Source organism: Eptatretus burgeri, chromosome 9 (genome assembly GCF_056783735.1).
Source record: "Eptatretus burgeri isolate ZD-2024b chromosome 9, Ebu_testis_v1, whole genome shotgun sequence".
Taxonomy (NCBI): domain Eukaryota; kingdom Metazoa; phylum Chordata; class Myxini; order Myxiniformes; family Myxinidae; genus Eptatretus; species Eptatretus burgeri.
In genome coordinates, this window is record NC_140969.1 from 41,908,998 (window position 1) to 41,931,693 (window position 22,696).

Consider the following 22,696-nt stretch of genomic DNA (forward strand, 5'->3'; position numbering starts at 1 on the left):
GTGAAGAGCAAGCCTTCTTTTATGGAGGAGTTAATGCAAATGATGGTATGTCTAAGACATCTGACAAACTGGATATTCCTGCATCTTGCAGACAGATTTAGCGATGAATTCTCCTGAAGAAATTTTTAAACCACACACTTATCCACCATGAAAACTGTCATTCTGATGGAATGATTTTAAAAAAATATATATCACAATTATTTTGGTGAAACAGCATTGGTTCTTATAATAACATCTTATCTGATGTGCTGCAAAACTCGCCATTCACTCTTCATGTTGGGGCCTTCGTCTGCAGCGGTTATAGATTCGGAATCTGAAAGTGAAACAAGGTCATTAATAACACGTTTGGCCCACACGCTAAACGGAAAATAAAATTAACACACCGCTTGAAATTTTTTGGAAACTGGAATTTTTGCCAGGATACTGGCCCCAAAGCCTACTCGATACAAACCACATCATGGTATCTTTGACTTCAATATTGCAGAAAGGAAAGCCAGCTTAGCATCCCCTCGAAAGGATGCTGTGTTCGATGATGCTGTTCCTATAGCCAGGAATGATAATCAAGACCACGCACGACGAAAGAACTTCAAAACGACAAGTATGCAACCGACTCAACCGTCTTGTTGCTTTCATGCAAATATGCCATATTTAATATAATTTCAGAAAAGTTGTCATTGCAATTTTGGAGAAAAAGAAATTGGCAATTTGTTTTTACTTAGTGGGGGGGGGGGACTGATAAAAATACCTGATGTAAAAGTAAGGAGAAACAATGACTGGGTGAAGTAATTAATAGGAGCAGCAAAGTACTACTGGATGTTGAATCTGACTTCAACAGCACTGGACATTTGCCATTGCAAAGTCTCTCCATTGGGATTTTGACCTTTCACAAGGACACACTTCTAGGCTTCCATTGATTCTGCTGCCCAAATTAAACAGCCTGTTTCTGGATCCACAATACAAGGAATTCCTGGGCTTTTCACGCTTCTTGCCAGCGATGGTTAGGTGCGCTAAAGAGACATGTGTGGGGTCGGGCCTGCACAAACTTCAACCAAGTCTGTTCCTTGGCGGGAGGTCACTTCCACCACAAAAAGCTGTAACCTCTCAAAATTGGGGGCACTGACCCCCAGTCTTTTGTCCTATTCATTTCAGCTTGGCAGCTGTCTGGTGGCTGATGGTAACGTTTCCTGCTTGTGCCAATCTCTCACCTGTCTTGCCAACTCCAATGTGAATGTTTTGTTCTATAATAAACAGCTGTGCAAAATTTCAATTGAACTTTTGAGGAACCAAACGTTTGTCCTTTTTTCATTGTTTTCAATGTTTCATTGGGAGTTTCTGCTCATGATGTTTGATTACAATTTCTGGATTTAGTATGAGTGTCTGCTTGCATTTTAAACATACTATATATAGAGAAATGTGGTGCTGACAAGATAGCTCCAATGTAATGTGCTCATCTGCGTTTGATCCTCAACCTGACGATAAACTGCCATCCAATAATATTTCATAGGCAAGTCATTGCATGAACGAGTGCATCATTCTTCAGAGAGGACATTAAGCATGTCTGCCACAATTCTGTAGTGGACATTAAAGAAAATACCATGCCTTATTTTTTCTTTACAAGATCGAGGCTCATGGAAGAGCAAAGTTGAATATATTAGGCCCTTGTGTGTTGTTAGCTTGACAGAATTCGAACTTATTGTCCCACTCGTTGCAGGATCACCAGGCCCTGCCAGTGAGTTTATGGAAAATTGTGCCAATCTCAGCGCTCTATGATCCGTCAACCCAACTAAAGTAATAAATGATAACGTGACATAATGAAATAAGGTCATGATGATAACTTGGAGAATTGTATCCAAATTGCTAATCAAATAATTTGTTGCAAACAATATATATTTCCATCCATATTTCCAATATATTAAACGAAACAAATTGTAAAATTTGCCTTCCTTCGACAACAAAACAAAAATAGTTTCAAATGGACGTGTGACATACATTTGTTCCACTCGGTGAAATGATTGCTTAAATTATTGGCACCAGATAATTTGCAAAAACAGTGAAGCTTAATATAATACTCACCTGCTGAAAGAAATCGACCTCATATTAGTTCCCTGGAAAGTGGGGATGGAAGGAGGAAAGAAGGCGATAATTGGAAAAGAGTAAGTGTGTTGGTGGAACCCTGATAAAATGTATACAATCTAAATACATTGAAATTTACAATGTATGAGTCGGCATCCTTATTAGTCTTTTGTTCCATGTTCACCAGGTTCCTTCACTCCGACGTCAGCACTTTCCAACCTCTATGCTCCTATTAACTTCGCTATTCCATGAGCCTTGACTTTCTCGATGTGAGAGTGAAAATAAACTTTGAGAGGACTCTATAAGGCTTCAGCATGTTGGGTTTGAGTTTGTCGTTATTTTTTTTCAACAGGATTGAATGCTTGTTGGAGCTGCCACATACACATCTCACATGCACATGAACAAACAAAGTAATATACGAGACATAACACAGGACTGTTAGAAGAGACAAACACAGCTACTGAGCTTGAGTGAAGTGCTGTCACTTCCTGAGGCACTCTGGGTGCCAGCAACATCACAACAATGGCCCCGCTTTTCTCACCGCACTCCCCAAGGAGAAATTTCTTCCTTCCCGTGGATGCTAATCTATGGAGATTGTCCGTGCTCTTATCCATTTAAATGATGAATGTCAAGCAAGGAAAGCAGCATGTACCATTAAAAAAAAAAATCTTTGGGATGACTCAGCTGAGGTTTGAACTGCTGACCTCTCAGACTCAGAGCGGATGCTCTAATAATTCAAAGAATCGTTTCTGTGAGAGCTGAAATAGTAATCTCGCTGTCGGGATCCTATCACAGGTATCGCGGGTAGTAGTTGAGGTAGGATTGAGAATCTCTTGCAGACAGTTTCCATTGAGGCTGAGAGAGACTGCAACATTGAGTTGAATCTGAATTTTCTTTGGAGCCTGAATTTTTGCATGCAATTGCCCTTTGCATTCAGTCTGCATTGAGTTAAAGTGTGTAATGTTGTTTACTTAGCTTATAAACTCAATTATGCTTGCCTGGTCCATTTATCTTTGATAGAAGTCTGCAGAATACCCAATAATACATCCAATGCATGATGAGATTCTGGCCAAATCCTCCCTCACTTGCTGGTATATTCAAGGACCAAAGGCACACTCAAAATGCTGCCACCCCTTTGGTTATGTTGCTGTAAGTACAAGGTAAAAGAGGAAGACCCCCACTCTGTGCATTTTCAAATATCCCACACATGTCCACGGTTATGTATTCCCCAGGATAACTATGCACCGCTGATACTTTGGACATATGCGGAGACTCTTAATTACAAATACAGTCTAAACACAGAATTTTTGTTTACTAGATTGGAGTCCTAAACAAACCATTCTTCTGCCTCATTTTAGAGTGAAAATAAAACATGTAACGAAGTTATTGTGCATAAAGATCTGCCTCAACACATCTCAGCTCAGTCAAGCTTTTCTTCGAGGTGAATCAAGGGGTGAGACTGCTGTAAGAACTCAAACTGAAATTATCTTTGTCTTGGCTAAACTGACACCGAGATGTAAACCATAATATGCAGCAATGGCTTTGTACTGGTTCATCACAGCTGCGATAATGTGCAAACTATGAAATGTTCATCTGTGTGGGTGGCACACGAACAGAGATTGTGCTCTGAATAGTGGTGGTAAAAGACTCTTTTTCAGCCAAAGTCATGTCACGTTTCGGTACACAAAGCCTTTAACACTCTCCTCTTAGCATTTAGCTTGAAATGTACAATTTTGTCTTAATTTACCAGTGTAAGTCACAAACATCAAACAAGATGTGTCAGACGAGTTACGAAAAGTTAATGTAGCCACATACCGACCTTACAACTGAATGCCGGTAGAAGTACCATGAAATAATCGAACCTGCGTTGACGAAGCTTTTGATAAGTGGATAGCTCACATTTATAAGGTGTCCCATAAATAAGTACCTATTTTCATGTATTTAATACAAGCATACAAACTTTACGTATTGAATACAACAAATTTACGCTGTGGAAACCATGGCCTTTAAGATTATTGGAATCTCCCGCGATGAAGCTGAGACTATGGGCCAAGCACTTTGCCATCACAGACAGGTCAGTGGTCTCTCTGTCTTCTACTGCCTCCATTTTGGTCTTTCACCCAAGACTCTTTCCGTGCATTGCCCCCCCCCCCCACTCCAACCTCCAGGTTTCTGCAGGGCTCCCACGGTCCACCATCAACCCTCTTCTGGTAAACCTACCTAAATCTTGGATCACTGCACACGTCCACCAATTTATTCCTATTTTTCTCCCACCCGTGGAACCAACTTTCACATCCTCTTCAATCGCATTCCTCCCTCTTCAAGACAGCTGTTCACCACCATCTCAGATAGTCCCCAATTCAAAATCAGTCTTTTCTTCCCTTGTTAACCCCCCATTCCTGCCCCCACCCCACCCTAATCCCTCTTCCTTCCGATTTTCCCCCTTTGGAGTTTCCGTCTGTATCCACCTCGTCCACCCCATGCATCCTGTCTCCCCCCTCCAAATTCCTCCCTACACCCATTGTTATCCAAGTTTTCTTCTATCTTGGCCTTCAACTCTGCTGTTCATGTTTCCCCCCTCTCTCTACTGTTCCCTTTTGTTCTGTTACGTTATGATCCATTCAGTGAACAAGCACTTTCACAAGCCTCGACGAGGTATACCAAAAAAAAACAAAACAAGCATAACAATTACCAGTTGAATATGGAACAGTTAGAGTGATGTTTGAAGTTTAACTCGTCCACCTTCTCTTTCAATACATGTCTGGAGATGTTGAATGAAATTATCTTCAGCTTTTGCACAGATGACACAGGATATGCCTTTAACAGCATTTGCGGATGTGATGTTGTAGCTCATCCAAGGACTGTGAACACATCTCGTAAACTCTGTCCTTGATGAAACCCCACAGAAAAGAAAAAAAAATCACAGGGAGTCAGGAGGTCTGGGTATCTTGGGGGCCAATAAATGGGTCCACCTCAGTCAATCCATTTGTTGGGGAAATCAATGAATTCACGAACAGCTCATTCACGAAAGAAAAAGTGAAAACGAGCACTAATTGGAAAGAGAAGGTGTACATGTTAAGAACTTAACAAAACTTCAAACATCACTGAACTGTTTCATATATGTTTCAACCAGAAAGTTGTGTATGCTTGTTGTATCCAATAAATAAAAATGGGTATTTATTTAAAGGACACCCTGTATATTACAAACAACATATGTAGTGCAACCCGACAGGCTGTTCTCAATGACAGAACGTTCATGAATGCCTCTCTTTACTTTGCTAAAGGTCAGTATTTCTTCGTAAAATGTACTGTAAACAAGTCTACAGAAATCTGGCCTTCAAAGTTTCTTTATTGAGCATGTGACATTCATTTTTGTTTTTTTCTTTGCAGGAATGAGGCTCAGGGAAGAGCCATGTATAGCTGGCAGTGGGACAAACAGCAAGAGAAGGCATGAACAGGAACGATGAGAGAGAGAGAGGAGGGGTGGAAACGGAAATTACCAAGTAAAATGGTTGAGATAGGAAATGTTAATGGGTGTATTAAAGATAATGGGTCACGATTTAGGATGCAAAATATGGCAGTGCACTGCTTGCTTGAAGTCCTGGAGGAAAGATTGAGACAGAGCAGCCTCTGGAAGGAGGTAAGCAGACAAACCAATAAGACTGTCATATTATTACCTCCGCCACCGAAGATGAAGGTGGTTACGTTTTCACCACTTTCTGTTTGTTTGTCTGTGTACAGAATATCTCAAAAAGTTGTGGACGGATCTAGATGAATTTTTGTGACAAGGACGAACTGATTAGATCTTGGTGAAGATCCGAATACGGATCTGGATACGAGAACTATTTAATATTTAAAGGGATTCTTCACCATTGAGAGATAGGGCCAATCACGATATCGTACTGCACAGCATGATATTTAAAAAATGCAATGGGCCCGATATGTTCTAGTGGATCAGGCATTACGTGGCGGAGATATGCGCTCTACCGAGAACCCTTCTCGTTACTATATGTTGTTGGATATATGCATCTTAGTATATGATCCCAGTTCATTGCACTTCCATTTCTGGGGGCGGCAAGGGTTCAACAGAGACCTATCATGGCTGATCTCACATTGTCTGTATGGCGTCAATCATCGAGTTGAATAAAATTGATTATCAACTTTACTTTGACTCTGTGAACATTCGACAAGGACAAAAGTCCGACTCCCATCAGAAAAGGAGAAAACAAAGGCAAGTTAGGAAAATAACTTGGCAATTAGCCAAAAGAGAACATGAAAAGGATTTGGCCAAAAATATTAAACATAACAACAAGATATTATTTAAGTATACACTGACTATAAGGGGGGTAAAGAAGAGGTGAAGGGAAGTGTTGGACGCTTAAGCAATAACACAGGAGATTTGGTAGATGATGAGGGTGAGATGGCAGGATTATTAAATTCTGTTTTTGCTTCTGCATATACAAGGGAACAGTCAGGGCAACTTCCAATCGCTGAGAGCGTTTACCTTGGGGGTGAGTCAAGGCTTTTTATAAGATATCCAAGTAGGAGTGGAAGAAGTAAAGAAATGGCAAGGAAAACTAAGCGATGATAAAGCTCCAGGGCTGGATAATATGCATCCAAATGTATTGAGGGAGGAAGCAGAGCAGATAGCGTGATGTTAACCGATATCTTTATCAGCTCAATGGATTTAGCACAGGTACCAGAGGATGAGAGAGTAAAAATGTACGACCGCTATTTAAGAAATAATCCAGAGAATAATTATGGAACTATAGACCTGTTAGTTGGACTTTCCAACTAATTAAAGGTCGTCAGCATTGATTTACCAATGGGAGATAATGTTTAACAAATTTATGAATTTCTCCGAGGCAGTATATGAGTGGGTGGATGAGGGAAGTACAGTGAATGTAGTTTATCTAGAGTCGAGACTTTCAAAAAAAGCTTTTCATAGGCGACTACATATAAGACTGTTGGCTAAGGTGAGGGCTTGTGTAGTGGATGGTCGAGGGGCTAACTGGAGTGGAAGCTGTCTTTCATCTATTTTGCTCTCTATTCCTCTCTTTCATTATCTATCTCGAGGGAGAAGTGAATTATTGCAGAAATTTTTGTGTAAGGCTCACTTGGCTGCACCTGGATGGGTTTGAGGGTAGAAGAGTAGCGGCTGAAACCCGAATCCTATCCTGCTTCCTACTGATGACTCCATCTTTGCTCTTTACTTCTTTGGGTTCCTTCTTAGTCTTATGTTTCATTTGTGATAGGAAACGAAGAGTGGCTGTGATTGGGATGATACTGGGAGGATGTACCGTGAGTAGTGCGATACCCTCGGGATCAGTTCGAAGACCATTATTATTCACTAGTGTAAAACTCGTCAAAATGACTGGGCCAAGAGCACCCCCCTCATCACCACCATCACAGCGCAGTTGCGAAAGGATATAACTCACAGGCTTGTGGATATGTGTTTGTTTCATACGGAAAAGTATGATTATTTAAGAATTATGTTTATTATCAAAGTGATAACAGAATTTCAAAATGGCAAATAAAACATTTCTGCACAATATTCTCAAGTCATGCTATATCGGATTTGAGTAGCCGCTTTATAAATGATGTTGATAGAAAAAATAGAATCATCTTGCCTCACCACCGCCTGATCCTCATCCTGCCGCTGCCTCTGCTTACGCTTTTGCACTCATCTCCTTTATCTCTCCACTGCGCTCTCATCCATAATGAGTACTTCTCCCTGTGTGTAAAAATGAATAGTATTGAATATCGAAAAAAAATGAAAGTAAAAATTGACCAAGTTGAATTAGTCACCCATACATATTTCACTATAAATGAAAGATACTAACGTCTCACTTCTAACATTATAGTTGTGAAAACAAACTGCAATCGTCATGCAACAACTCAAATTCAGATGGGTGTAATGAAAGTTTTCTTTACGTACAGATAAGGATAACGATACGTTTTAACGTGGATGAGGCATTGCGTACAGATGCGTAAGTACGTAATGCCTGATCCATGAAAACATATCAGGCACAATACATTTTAGAAAGATCATGGCATGTATCGTTTGTGACCCTATCTCTCAATGGTGAAGAATCACTTTACAAATTAAATAATTCTCGTTTCCAGATCCAGATTCGGATTTCACCAAAATCAAACCAAATTGGTCCTCGTCACACACCCAACCTGTCCACCAAGTTTAATCCAGATCCGTCACCGCCTTTTTGAGATATCGTACACACAGACAGACAGACGAACAAACAGAGAGGAGTGAAAACATAACCTCCTTCACCTTCGGTGGCGGAGGTAAGAATTCTTCAAACGTTTAAGTGCTTATCATCATCCCTTCCAACATACATCTCATCATGTTTTACACACTAGGAAGCACCTGACTCACTTCTATCTACAGCACATATTTCCCTTGTTGTGGATAAATTCCGCAAAAAGGCGGGCTTCAGTTCCTTTCAATCAATTGTCTCTACGCTTTGGAACAAACTCCTGAAGACTTGTTTATATCCTTCTGTGTAGTTGTTTTTCACTCCTCCCTCCTGTGTCTGTCTGTCTCTCTCTGTCTGTCTGTCTGTCTGTCTGTCTGTCTGTCTGTCTGTCTGTCTGTCTGTCTGTCTCTCTCTCTCTCTCTCTCTCTCTCTCTCTCTCTCTCTCTCTCTCTCTCTCTCTCTCTCTCTCTGCATTTTGTATCCCTTGGCAAAAGGCACTATCTGAATACAACTATAAATTATCATTATAAATCAAAAGAGGTAGTATTAACTCTGTGGAGGAAGTGAGGCCTCCTTTTTTGCATCCAGTGTCGATATTTGTGGAGGAGATAGAAGAAAGAATGGATCAGCACATAACAGAAGGAAAAGAACAGCAGAAGGAAGGGGGGAGATGCATCAACAGCAGAGATCAGAGACAACATAGGGGCAGACTTGGAGAAATAAGGGACATGGAGAAGAATGAGATGAAGGGAAGGACACAGGGGATTTAACTTATTTATTTTTATGCAGCCTTTGGCTGATTGGCCGCATCATTTTCTGGGGGCATAGTTGTGCCTCTGATGCAGTGGCCCCTGTTACCAGTAAGGTGGTACTCATTTTGCAGACCTCAGAAGGATGACAGGCTGAGGTCAACCCACCTGGTGTTAATTCAATAGAGAAAAAGGGGCTTGAACTCAAGACCCTAAGATCACAAGTCAGCCACCTTTACTATTAAGTCAACACTAGACCGACACGGTGAGGTGCGGTGAAAATGAACACAGCCACAAACACTCCTTCACAGAAGTGGAATGGAAAAAATATTTTTTTATGGAATTAAAGAAAGAGATTGAAGAGATTGGTTCCACAGGCAGGAAAAAAGAGGAGGGGTTGAGGGGGTCCAGGCATGGGCAGGGCAGATGAAGGGTTTCAATACCATTAATCTCAGGAGAGGTGCTCCCTGTTCAAGCTCATTATAAAGATACAATGTAATCTTGGAAAGGTTCAAAGGGAACAGCAGGCTGATGGTTTTTACGATGATGATCTAGATCTGGTGTTTGTTTTTACATCTGGTTACGCCAGTCTATAACATTAGTGACCTCATGTCATGCTTGTACTACTGGGAAATACTGAGGACACCTCCAAAAATTTGTCCTACAGTCTCGGAGTTGAAATGAAGTCAACCCAGAATAATCAACTATCAGCCAACAACCCGGCCAAATCAGCGTGCTTCAGTTCTGTCTGGAGTACGGTGCACGGTGATGTCATTGCATGTACGTCTTGTTCATATCTCTCTAGCGTTCACAGCCATGTTTGCAGACAGATCATGTATATACAGCCATTGCTGGTGATGACCACGTACCACATTGCTCGTAGCTGTTTAATTCCTTGTTTATTCATGATGTGTCTTAAGGGGTAAAAAAAAAACACCTTAAAAAAGGTTGTTAGACAAATAACGTCTGTCAATGTTGCATAAAACTGGTTACCACATCAAATTCTTGTTTTCCAAAAGGTCATCTGAAACAAAAAGAGTATGGAGGTTTCATTTGTGGTAGTTTGCATCCAGGAATATGATTAAATCAAAATAAGCTTCACCTACATGTGACCATTTTCAAACACAGCACATGTACATCGGTAACCCGAGGATATCTCCCTCCGAATTTTGCTGTGCTAATAGAGACAAAGATAATTTTGTCCAGCTTCCAGCTGGACGTGGCTCATGTACAGAGAAATTCCAAACTTGCTACTGGGAAACATCCGGCTAAATTTTAAAGGAGACCAGACGACCCGTCAACCCGTTGTGACAGCGGTTGATGAAAAAAAAATCATTTCAAAAAAAAAGAAAAAAAAGAGCTCCAGAGAACTATACCGCTGAGGTTGTTTGGATTGATCAAATTCTCCTGAAGAGTACTTAACTGATCGGGAATTGATTTTTTCATAATTTTTTCGTTAATAATTTTTTTGTTGCCCGATTTGAATGAAACTTGATACTGCACACCGCAGGAGAATGGTGAGTAATGTGGCCCTATAATTTTTGTGCTATTGTGTACCGTTTTGGCTGTATTTTGGGAACATACATACATACATACATACAAGATGAGAGTTTTAGTAATATATAGATAGCTTTACACATATGTGAAAAATACATGAGGAGACGACGGTGAAATTGTGCATGAATTTACAAGGACATTGTTAGAAAAAGGTGCAAATTGACTCCACAAATGGCATCATTAGATTGTATGCCAAATGCTCAGATGAAGCAACTGGTCGGTCAATCTGACTTGTTTACAGACTGTGTGGGCATAGCTGTAGGCATACCTCATAATGAACAGGGTAGGGGAGTTGTTATCTGAATGCGATTGCATTTACAAGTCTGTTTCTAAGAATTGTATTTGAAAAGAGTTTGTCCATTATAACTATCAATCACTGATCCTGGTTTTTCAAAACTTTTTGATTGAGTTTTTCAAAAGTCTTTGATGAAAAATGCACCACCCTTTTGACCCTTTAGTCTACTCAAACCCCTTTGACCTTTGAAGACCTTTCACGATCCCCAAGAATGTAAGGACCCAAAAAGACCCAGAGGGCCCAAAAGACCCTGAGGACCCAAATGTTACCGAGGACCAAGAGCACCCAAAAGACCACAAAGACCCAAAAGTCCCTGAGGACCCAAAAGATCACAGACACAAAACGCCCAAAAGTCCCTGAGGAAACAAAAGACCCAAAAGTCCTAGAGGACCCAAAAGACCCAGATGACCAAAAAGTACCCAAGGACCCAAAAGACCCAGAGGACCCAAAAGGCTGAAAAGACCCAGAGGCCCCAAAGGTCTCTAAGGACTGAAAAGACCCATAAAACCCAGAGGACCCCATGAACCCTGCAGATCCTTGAATTAAGATTCTCTGAAAAATAGATGAGGTGTGTGTATGTGTGTGTGTGTGTGTGTGTGTGTGTGTGTGTGTGTGTGTGTGTGTGTGTGTGTGTGTGTGTGTGTGTGTGTGTGTGTGTGTGTGTGTGTGTGTGTAAGGGTGGGGGGGCGCGGGATGAGATACATTCAAAACAACTATTGTAACTATAATTCCCTTGCAGGGAACCCTACCCTCACTCTTGTACTCCCCTCACTCCTCTCTTCCCCATCTCTCCTCTCCTCTCCACCCTCACCCATCTCACCCCTTACTACTCCCCCTCCCTACACCCCGCTCCTCTCCATCCTCTCCATTCTCCCCATTTACTTCTCCCCCTCCCTACACCACATCCGACCAAATACATTCAAACGGCTATGACAATGCATTTTTGTCTAAAAATAACAATATGTGTCCGATTTTCTCACCTTTTGCTGAAACTGAAACTTCAACCATCTTAGCGACCATGAAAAATGAAATCAGATATAGAAATACTGTACCGGTAAGATAAAGCTGTGAGAGTGTAAGAAAGTGCGAGCCTTACAAAAGAGGCCAAGAGAGAAAGCGGGGAGAGAGGTCAGAGGAGTGAAGGGGATTGAGGAGGGGTGGGGGATCGAGGAGGGGTGAGGGAAGGGAAGACTGTGAGGTGAGAGAAAAGGAAAGGCTGATGTGCGCTGGAGCATTAATTCCTGCCCAGACGTGTCCAGAAACAAACACCGCTTGGACACGTCGAGAGACAAACTCTCGTCCGGTCATAAACACCTTGCGGACATGTCCGGAGACAACCCCTGCCCGGAAACGTGTGCCATCCCTCAGATGGATTTCAGGTGAGTGTCCCATCTGCTGGTGTCTTTTGGTGGATTTTAAAAATCCCAGTGTCTTTCACAAAGAGTAGGCAAGTTATCACGGGCAACCTGATGATGTGCCAAAATTCAAAGAAATTCAAAATTCCTTTCACTTTCAGTCATCTTTCAGGTCTGGCCAACCGTTTTGTGAAAGACTTGGCCAAAAACTTTCCTCAGTCAACCCTACAATAATGTAAGAGTAATTGGTGCCATTATGTAAGTAGGGAGCACGTTTTCTTTAAAATATTCACAAAATGGGATGATTGGAAAGAAAGCACTCCTTGCATACCTTGTGCTTTCTTAATGGAAGTATTTCATAGATGTTGTTACAGGGTTTAATGGAAAGGAAAACTTTGGAGTTTCAGCTGCTCCACTAAACAGCATACTGTTTAGGAGGGTTTCATAATCAGAAATTAATCTGCTATTTGTTGATGACCTCGTCCAGATATTGCCCTGCAATCAGTTCGGACGTCTGCATGCAGTGCCACCTGCAGGTTATCATTGGCAACGACATAATCACAAGGTTGTTTAGTTATGTTTTTATGGCAGTGATAAATTATATTATGACATGAGATCATTTCATCTTTGACTACCCACATTTGAGTTCCAGTAAGTAGATTCCTAAAGACTGACATGTGACAACCTTTTAAACTGCTGTGTTAAAATCTTTAAGTTTCTCTGCAAAGATAACTTTTATATTAAGTGTTGCATTCTTGGCAAGTATTAATCATCTGCAAAATAACTCTAAGACTTTGTTTTGTCGTGATAATATCAAGTTCTTCACGAGCACCAAGCAAGGAAGCAGCATTACCGTTTTTAAAGTTTTTGGCATGACTCGGCCTGGGTTTGAAACACTGATCTCTCAAACTCAGAGCGAACACTCGAACCATAACACTATTGAGTGTGGCAAAAGCTGATCACGTGGGCTTATTTACATTGGTGTCCTTAAAGGAAACACATACTGTATACCTAATCACACAATTGCTGTCTTAAATGAATTACTTTCCCGAGACCTTGCTTGATTAGAATAAAAAAATTTTTAGCGTTGTTTCAAAAAAAAATCTTGGCATCAAGTTATTAATTCCCTTCATGTTAGAAGGTATGGAGCATTGTTTTTCTTTAATGGCTGCAGCAAAGAAAGTGCTGGGAAAATGACATTGGACCAGATGAAATTGGAGCAATAAAGTTAAATTCACTATCCATAGTATGGCAATTATGCCGATCAGAAATTTTAGTGAAATTGTAACCAAAGCAATTGGGAGATGTCTTATGTGTTATTTTAGAAACATGGTTTAATTTCAGTTTAATTACTCTATTCCAAACATTTAATACCCCCACCTTATATAGTTATATTTGCCCTATGTGGGTCGTTGGGGTCTTATCCAGTCTCAACCTTGCCATTTTGTTTTGCATAATTTTTTCTTTTTATTTTGCGAAAGCGCATAACTTTTTTGTATTTTAAGGAATTTTTTATTTTTTATTTTGCGAAAGTGCAGAATCCCAGGATGAGCAAGAATAATCAAATAACATTGAATAAGAACCAAAGACAAATTTTTACATGATTTTTCATCTAGAAATTGAGCCTGCCTGTATAGAAATATGAGTGTAATCTCCATTTTAATTCAGGATAGAATTGGCAATATACTCACCAGACAAGCGTTGGTCAAAAGTGATGAACAAATATTTAACAGTCAGCAGGTTTGATTTGTCCACCATTTGAAGTAACTAAAAATGAATTAACATCCTTCAACTTACTCCAAGTTCCAAAATGTATGGACTCAGTTTTACCCAAATGTAAAGACAGTTTGATATCGATAAATCACTCTGTGCAAGATTCCAATACCAAGCTCAGGGAGTTGGTTATAACATTGGAGTCTTCATCAGAAACCAATAGAGCAAGGTCAACAGTATAAAGAAGTAATTTGAATTTTGAATTGAACACTTATCGACATGTCATTGACATAGCACAAAAATAATAACATTGCAAACAGACTATACCTTGCGGTACCCCACAAGTTATCCCTCAGAGTTCAGATTAAATTTTATTGACATCAACGATTTGCTGCCTATTTATACAAGTTATGATTGAAACCACTCCACAGATCCAAATTTTTGACAAAGTATATCATGATTCACTCTACAGTATATCAAATGCTTTCTGGAGAGCCTGCGGGGGAACGTTTTTGGGTCGTGAAAGATTAGTCAGTCGTTTGAACTTCAGAAGAGGAGTAATGATCCATCAAAATGTCTTGTCTAAGTTAATACGAGTACTGTATGTGCATTTCCTCAAAGTGAAAAGGTCTTTGCTCACATCCTCAGCATAAATCACTTTTCCTTGGAGAGGTAAATTGGTGTTAAACATGACAGTTCAGGGTCAAACGACTGGCGGTCATCATATTTGGAATATATTAGCAGAATTCCGATATCGGTGGATGGTGGTTAGGTTTTTGCCCTTGTCTGTCTACCTGTGAGCAGGATATCTCAAAAAAAAATTGTGGACGGATTAGGACAAAATTTGGTAGACGGGTTGGGTGTCTTAGAACAATTAAATGATTAGAATTTGATGAAGATATGGATCCGGATGCTCGAATTTTTTTTTCAGTGATTCTTCACCTTTGAGAGATGGGGCCAAAAACGATATATAGCATAATATTTCAAAAGTTGTAGACGAGATATGACACAACTAAATGGATGGGTTGGTGAGGTGATGAGAACAAGCCGATTAGATTTTGTTAAAGTCCGAATCCTGATCCGGCCCATCAGTGGGATACAAAACATAAAGTGTTCAGCCTGTCAGAGGTATGCGCTCTAGTTTGTTTTACTTTCTGGACAAGATCTAGACTTATGGAAGAGTGAGATGAAGAGTGAGGGTAAAAAGGCAACAAACTCACAGTTGAGCAGTGTTGTCATTTTTGGATTAAATAAGCAAGGGCAATGAACAGGAAAGGGGAGAGGAAGGGAGAAAACACAGTAACCTGTGTTTAGAAAACACACCTTCTCCATTCTCATTGATCTATCTTCTATCTTCTTCAATCAATCCTCTCTATATTCTCTTCACACAGGTTGCCACTGACAAACCAGACATAATTTGCCTAACAGAAACTTTTCACCTTCAAGGCATCTCTGACTCCTTAGTTTCTCTCCCTGGTTACTCCCTTCTCCGGTATTATAGAACTGAGCCTCGTCTTGCCGGGGGAGATGCTCTCTTTATCAAAAACTCTATTCCTCACTCTCCATACGCTACCCTCCCTCTTCCACACCCCCAGGAATATCTCTGGCTATGCTTTCCCCTCCACTCCCACATCTCGTTTATCTGTGTGTTGCACCGTCCACCAAACAGTGATGATCCCATTTATATCTTGCTTGTCGAAAAGATGGACCAACTTCTATGTACTCATCCAAACTCTCTCTTCCTCATATGCAGTGACTTCAATTTCCATAATGCCAGTTGGCTGGATGTGGGTACTCTCTCACCTGCCATGGCAATTTAGCAAAGGACTTCTGCGTGTGCTCCGCTTCTGTTCAAGCAGGTTTTGATCCTGACTGAAATTCTCCATAACATGGCTGGAGTGGTAGCCTGACGGTGGTCCTCCACCTCCTGCTTCAGCACAGCCAGAGTTTTAGGTTTGTTGGCATAAACTTTACCTTTGGCAGCATCCCAAAAGTAAAAAAAAAAAATCCAGTAGATTCAAATCCGGGCTGTGGGGCGCCCACTCATGCGCTGTGCCAAGGAGAATGACATGATTTCCAAACAGCTGGTGGAGCAAGTCGATGGTTTCACCAGCAGTGTGTAATGGGGCACCGTCCTGCATGAACCATGCAATTCTGAGTTGGTTTGGAGACAGTAGTTGAGCGAGATCAGTGTGGAATCGGCACAGGACCTTGTGGCTCCGCTCGCTGGTGACTGTCACCATCTTACCATTGGCTTTCTCGAACCAACATGGTCCCAGCATATCCCATTTGGCATTCACTACACAGAAGGAAGTGTACTTGGAGCCCTTGGGATATATCTGAGACACCTCCTCAAGAGGCTCAGCACCCCAGAATATGTTGTTGTGATTGTTGATAGCCCCATTCAATTGGATGTGTGCTTCATCACTGAACCACAAGGAGTGGATGCAATTTGGATATCTTTCCATTTGATCAATGAACCAATCACACATTGTTACTCAGCTTGCCATGCCATTCAGAGTTGGTTTATGCCTTACAGATGCGATGTAGGAGAGCTTGAGTTTAGATGTGAGAATGCTCCACACAGATGAGGCTGAGATCGCCAGTTCTTGGGAATGCCGACGGTGGGATTTCTTAGGATTTTCAAAAGTAGAATCTCTCACAAGATCAATGTTCTCTTGGTCTTTGGTAACACTTGGTGGGCGGCTACTGTTGCCATTATTTTGATTTTTCACACTTCCATGTGCTTTGAAGTTCTCCACAAATGGCTGAATGCTCCCATTGGAAGGTCCACTACAGGTGTGAACATTATAATACTGACAGTGTCGTCGGCGCATCTGCACATAGGATTTTGTCTCAAATCACAAAGTCATGATTTTTACTTTTTGTTCCACTGTGAACGCCATAGTTGATGGAGGGTCCTACTGACTACTTGGTAGAAATGGCTTACCACACCACTACCATAACCTGCAAGAGAGAAGGTTATAGCATTAGACATGACAGAATATGAGGCTGCTCAATTGGTCCACTTTTTTTTAAACACCGTTTATATTTCCATCTCACAAAATTCCCTTTCTTCCTCAAATGCCAATACACGACTTCTCTTGGAATCCTATCATATGGCTTATTGAGATCTATGAATGCCAGTACAGCTTCTTATTTCCTTCTAGCATCTTTTCCTGAATCTGTCTCATGATGAAAATCACATCCACTGTTACACATCTTGCATGAATCTATACAGCTTCTCATCTGTCTTCACAATCTCCCTTAACCTTTGATCTATAATCCTCTCCAGTACCTTCATAGCATGCTCCATCAGTTTTATCCCTCTGTAGTTTTCCCCAGTCCTTGATATCGTCCGTTTGAAAATTGGTATTATGAGAAACACTGGGGGTAAAAAATTGGGTGGAGGGGGAATTTTGAGTTGGAGATGGTCATCCCGATATAGTAGAACATTTCCATGCACACCCTGAGTACAACCACCAAATTTCAAAACATTTCTCCCCACAAATAGACATGTATGTTTCAATGCATCCCCCACCCCTACATCTTTGGTGATTATAGTTTTCATTATACTCTTACACAGATAATAGCTGTAACCCTAACCCAAGCATATTTTAGAATGATTTGTACAATCTTAAATCATCCAGTAACTTCTCTTCACTCCACATCTTCTTAATCAAGTCTATCATCCACTTCACTCCCACAAGCTCTAACACGTTCATGAATAATTATCACTCCATAGCTGTGGTGTACTGAACGATATATCTTTCTAAAATTTTATGACATGATACCCCTTGCCACTGTTCATCTGAGTATATATAAAAACAAGCTCAAATGAGCTAAGATCCTCGTCCTCTTAATGATGACGTCATAAAAACGAATATGACGTCATTGTGATGTAACAGGTTTGTGATAAAATATCTGTGCTAATGCCCGGCTTGATTCCCGCAAACAAAATCAAACAGCTTGCCTCGTTTCGGAGATAATGGTATAGGCGATTTCCATTAGCGGCGGTATTATGACGTCAACTTTTTTTCTAGGAAAAATTTCCAAAATCGGAGATGGTTACTGCCTGCGCGTGGGCTTTCTGCAAATACATGGCAAGTTTCACAAAGATCCGATGAAAACTCTGGGTTGTGAAACAAAAATTCAAAAAATAGGAATGCCGTCATAAAAATTGATTTGACGTCATAGTGATGTATCATTTGTGCGGTAATTCATCTCTGCTAATGCCCTGTTCGATTCCCGCAAACAGAATTCAAAAAGCTTGCCGAGTTTGAGATAATTTTTAGGCGATTTCCATTAGCAGAGATATTTTGACGTCATAACTTTTTTTCTTGGAGGAATTTTCAAAATTGGAGATGGTTCCTATCTGTGCAGGGTATTTTTACATATATATGCCAAGTTTCAGGAAGTTTCGATGAAAACTGTAGGCTGCGAAACAAATAAAGTCCACAAGAAGAACAACAACGTGAGTAAGACTTAGAGATCCTCCACGAGGATCTAAAAATTGTCCGACAATAATGACACCTGTTTTTAACGACACTAATTATTCCCTTCTTTTGGAGTCTGCTGTGGAATGTTTTTGACCAAGGCTTTAATGCCATTCGACTGAAGGTGACAGGATTTGGAATTTGTTTAGGATTCCAGAGATCACTTGCCTACCCTTTGCAAAAGATATCGTGGGATTTTTTTTAATTTTAACGTTCGCCAATGACCAGAGGAAGGGTCCTCCAGTTTTTTGCCCTTCTGAGGGACTGTGAACTCACTGATGCCGCACCACGCATGTGAAATACTGGGGTGGCAGTTTAATGCTGGGTCAATATTCAAACCCAGGCAGCTCAGAGGTAAATGCACATCTGAACTGTCATGCCAGCTTTGAATATAATTATAAAATCTGCCTCTGGACAATTGCTTCCCACATGCTTTCCAATAAAACATCTCTATTCGAGATTCACACATCCTGTAAAGTGTAAATGTTACTATTTTGGGGCTTTGAAAGGGCAGGAATGCAGGTCACAATGCAAAACAGCATTACTTTGAGTCTCCCATCCCACTCCTGCAGCATATTTTCATTGTGTGCTCACGTTTGCCGTTTCACATCTCGGCTTTCACAGTCAGCCCTGGCCCCCTGCACAGCCAATCACAGTCCCTGCCTGGATTCACACCCCTGTCACACCCCTTTCTCTGCTCACAGCCTTAGTCCCCCAATGCAAGTATTACACATCCCTCGTAGACATGCACAAGATGAGTCACGTCAACTGTGATGTCAGAAAAGGCAAAATAGTTCTCTGGTTGCACACTGGTTTGTCTCATACGTGTCTACTCAAAGATAATTGAAGCATGTCATGCAATGGACAATTTCCAATCAGTACCTTTTATCAAATTAATCAAATGACATCAAACTGCATGGGATTATGCAAATATGTGTTAAACTTGCTCCTATTATAGCCTACATCTTTATGAAAGAAATATGATCACAATTGATGTACAAATGCTCACTATCAAGACATGATTTCAATTACCACATTGCTGCATGCTCGTACAGTATTTGGAATTTTTACATTGTATGAGGTTTGTTATTTTTATTTTTTTGATGCACTGGATTCTTCATAGAGTGTCGGTGCTGCCAAAGCAGTTTCTTGGCAAAGTTATACTGGGTGGTTTGCCATTGCCTTCCCAGCATTGTTTGTCCATGCTCTATTCTTTTAAATGCTGGGCATCAAGCAAGGAAGCACAATGCACCATTTTTAACGTCTTTCGCATGACTGCCAGGGTTTGAATCACCAACCTCCCAGATTCAGAGCAGACGCTCTAACCATTACACTCACAAGTCTGGTTGTATGAGTTTAGAATGAAATAATTCCACGGTGATATACGAGATGGAACAGGTTGTTAACATTGATATCTTTTATATTTTAGAAGGTTACAACACTAAAAGCAAAAAAGTGAAATATCAGAAACTGATGGGAATAAAACTTTACTCTCGTAATAAGTGAGAGCTTGTAAGCTGCAGCATTCTCTTTCTCAGCTATGGAACCTCTATAACCATGCGGATTTTACAGAAACCAGCACCGTGCATTCTTACCAACTCTGATGTCAAACCTCCTGTTACAATCGTTCCATTCTTGCTCCGCCAGATATTTATTCGAAGCATGCCACGAGACTTCTGTAATACATATGAGCCCTGCAAGTAAAAAAAGGCTAGTACAGCTGTCTCGTTCCACCGTTGCCAATATTATGGTACAGTTTAATTCAATAATCATTCAAAAGACACTTTATATGTTCATTTTCTTTGGCAAGGTGCCTCATCCCCATGTATTACATGGATTTCCTCTTCGTGTTGTTCTTTGATCTTAATTATTATCCTGCCCCCCGAAGGGAGGGAGCGGGATATTGTAATCATCCGGTTTGTTTGTCTGTCTGTTAGCAACTTTACAGCAAAACGGCTTTAGCAAATACTATCAAATTTAATCCACAGGTGGGCAATGAACCTTGGACGACCCCATTAACTTTTGGGTCCAATTGGATCAAAGGTCAAGGTCACGAAAAGATCAAAATCATTTTTCGCTCATAACTTCGTCAAAAATTATCTGATTTACTTCAAACTAAGCTTATAGTGAACCTTATTCTATTTGTCACTTATAATCCTACCCATTCCTATAGTGAAAATGCATATTTGTGAAGATCGGTAGGGTCCGAAGTTTTGGGGGTCATGGTCATCGGTCAAAATTACAAAATGGGTGGGTTTTGTTGTGCCTGGCACCACTTGTAACTGTTAAACTGCTGGTGAAGATGATGTGTATTGTGTAGTTATATTATATACTGAGTTGGCCTTCTTTGGTGTTTTGATCTGAGCACGTGACTCTTGATGCTATAACTCCAGGTTCAAATCCCTTTAAAAAATAAATAAAAATAAAAAATGTGTCATTATGTTGTTCATTGCTTATCAGCAGAGGATTAATGGGGCTTCTGAGGCAGCCATTCAAATGAATGGGGAAAAAGGGAAAAAACTCTCTGACTCAAGCCCCAAAAGCCCAAAATAGGAGACTGATTCCTCCCCCTCCCATACAAACAAAAGCCTAAAATAGGAGGCTCATTTATCCCCTTCCCTCCCCCCATACGAGCAAATGTAAAATTGAGACCGATTTCCTCCCCCTCCCATACAAGCAAATGTAAAATTGAGACTGACTCAAGCCCCAAAAGCCCAAAATAGGAGACTGATCTCTGCCCCATTGAGCAAATGTAAAATTGAGACTTACTGATAAAAGCATTTCTTTCCCTTCATATTTTCATTCCACTCAGAGCGAACCAATGAATATTTGTCCATGTTCTCCTTGAGGGAATAACTTAATTTTCCTATTACATTCATCACCATCGAGTTTCTTCACAAAGATGACTTTGGAACTTAGTTCTTGGTTTAAGTATCTTTGTTGAGCAGAAATGAAATGATAAACTTCTCTCAATGCTCTTGTTTGACCACCTCCTGAGCCACATATCATTTTGAGATTGTAGTAAATTGTTTTTCCATTGTTCAATTGATGACCATCAAAGTTGTCAGTCCATTCAAGGATTTTTTTTCTTTACATCCTCCAACTTATTTGTAATTAAATTTATCCGCTTATTTGTTTTATCAACTTTTACCCCGGTTATTTCTTCAAGAAGACTTATTTGATATTTCTCACATTCTTTATGTTTCCCATTTAAATACCAAGGCTGATTACATCTCCACTCTTTGGTTTGGTTATTGCTTGATTCTATCATTTATAAATCAGTAAAAAGACGGTGGTAGCCTGTTAAAATTCCCAACCCAATATCTTAACACTTATACTTATAACCATAAGGGAGACTATTGATTCCATTCTCTAAAATATATCTTTTATCATCAAAAGCTCCTCATGCTTTCTTATTTATCTCTTCTGTATATAATTGATGTTTATAACTTCTTAATGTATTCATTTCTCTGTACTCTTCCTTCTTTAAGGTTAAGCAGTTGTAATAATGTTTAAAGTTTATTGTTTCCTTGATTATATTTTTCTTTATTCACTTTAGCTTCTAATCACACCTTTCAATGTTATCATTATCAATATATGTAAAAGCATAAGACTTTGATCTCAATCCTATAAATTCACTCATGACCTTCCCACCCAATTCATCTTTAAACTTACCAATAACCTTTTTATTCTTTGATGAAAACAACACATCACCCGACTTATAATTACTTGTATCATATATATCAATATTATCAATCATATCCTCATATACATCACTTGTCTTAATTTCTAATATATAACTATCTGTATCCATATATAACAACGACACATTATCCTTATCCTTTGATTTTAAATTAATATAGTAATAGTTATACATTAATGACTTTGACAAGTCCAGAATTGATGTTCCTATTTAAATAGGTTTATCCATTTCAATATTCGTTTTTTTTTTAAATGAATAGCACAAAAGTTCTCTGTAAACACCTCCGCTCGTTAAAAACTTGGTCTATTAATTAACTTTGAAGCCTGTTTCCAAGATGTAGCAAGTCTTATGTTTTGTCAATTCCTAACATTTTCCATAGTCTTTCCAAATACAGCATTATTCATTAATTTACAAAAGTCCTTCTCAAAATCTGTTTTTGCTTCTGTTCTCTTTTTTGTATTAAAATCAATATACTTCTTTAACCAATGACTGTTTAAATTTCAAAATCCGATGAATTTTCCTCACTCTCAACCCAGCAGA

At 40.0% G+C, this 22,696-nt stretch overlaps 1 protein-coding gene and 1 long non-coding RNA gene across 4 annotated transcripts in view; one reads left to right on the plus strand and one right to left on the minus strand.

Moving 5' to 3' along the window:
• Positions 1 to 261: 261 nt before the first annotated feature.
• On the minus strand, positions 262 to 15,432 carry LOC147020013 (uncharacterized). Of its 2 annotated transcripts, none has more exons than XR_015062059.1 (5): positions 15,281 to 15,432; positions 7,704 to 7,807; positions 2,074 to 2,105; positions 452 to 541; positions 262 to 313 (listed from the first exon to the last, which is right to left on the minus strand). It is a non-coding gene; the product is annotated as an uncharacterized LOC147020013 (long non-coding RNA). The 2 variants fall into 2 exon arrangements; XR_015062058.1 differs by lacking the exon at positions 15,281 to 15,432 and adding an exon at positions 11,870 to 12,051.
• LOC147020014 (uncharacterized) overlaps positions 12,055 to 22,696 on the plus strand; it is a 37,177-nt gene continuing 26,535 nt past the window's right edge. For both annotated transcript variants that reach the window (XM_085896708.1, XM_085896707.1), the window contains exon 1: positions 12,055 to 12,268. The gene's annotated coding sequence lies outside the window, so the exon portion shown is untranslated. The remainder of the gene's footprint in view (positions 12,269 to 22,696) is intronic.